At 35.0% G+C, this 907-nt stretch overlaps 1 pseudogene; it reads left to right on the top strand.

Moving 5' to 3' along the window:
* Window positions 1-521: 521 nt before the first annotated feature.
* Window positions 522-641, top strand: LOC134946327 (5S ribosomal RNA; annotated as a pseudogene).
* The last annotated feature ends 266 nt before the right edge of the window (window positions 642-907 follow it).

Here is a 907-nt window from a genome sequence, read left to right as displayed (position 1 = left end):
TGTGCGATTAAGAACAAATGTTCAAGTTTATATACATATATTTTCTAGCCGCGTTTTGCTGATAATATGCAAAAGCATTTTTTCATAATCATTATGGATGGAAGGTGCAAGTGCATTGATTTAACACTGCTTTAAAGAATTATTGAGGTGCCATTCTTCTTTTTGATATACTATTGTGTATTTTATGACTTATCTGCAGTCTGTGCAGAGTAATAATATTTACATATAGTGCAAATTTAACATGGCTGTACCGGTGCTCCTGGGACATAATTACTAATATTAGGCAAGTTCATTTATGAATATTTTGTGGTTTTTAAATTTTTTTCCCACATAATAGGCCCTAATTTTTCTGTATGCTTTGTTTTGTGGCTGACGTGTCACATGGTGACTTGGTCAGGTAATTGCATATAATCTCATGTTTCTAGCAATTGTACCATACGTGTCTATCAATTGCAGCATTGCAGGTATATAAAGATCCTACATTATATACCTTTGAAGTGACTAATAAAGGAGATTTCAATAATTGCGGTCATACCTCACTGGAGATGCCCAATATCTTCTGACCTTGGAAGCTAAGCAGTGGAAGGCCGGGTTAGTAATAGGATGGGAGACCACCTCTGAACACCCTGGTACTGCAATAACTTGACTCCCTAATATAATAGTCACTCACAATTATACCACTTGGCAATCGGTCCCACATGACCAATAATTTAATTCTCTGCATTCACAATAACCCAGAATGGGTATTTGCAGAATAAATGATGGTCATATAGTACATGAGAGACAATGTGCAATGATGATATAATCAAAGTATTACAGTGATTGATTTCCGGCATTTTTGAGACTGTGATATTGTCATCACTCATTATTCATTATTGATCTTTACATTTTCGCTAAACATTTTGTC

The sequence above is a fragment of the Pseudophryne corroboree genome, chromosome 7 (assembly GCF_028390025.1).
Source record: "Pseudophryne corroboree isolate aPseCor3 chromosome 7, aPseCor3.hap2, whole genome shotgun sequence".
NCBI classification, from domain to species: Eukaryota; Metazoa; Chordata; class Amphibia; order Anura; family Myobatrachidae; genus Pseudophryne; species Pseudophryne corroboree.
This window is presented reverse-complemented; position numbering and strand designations above follow the sequence as displayed.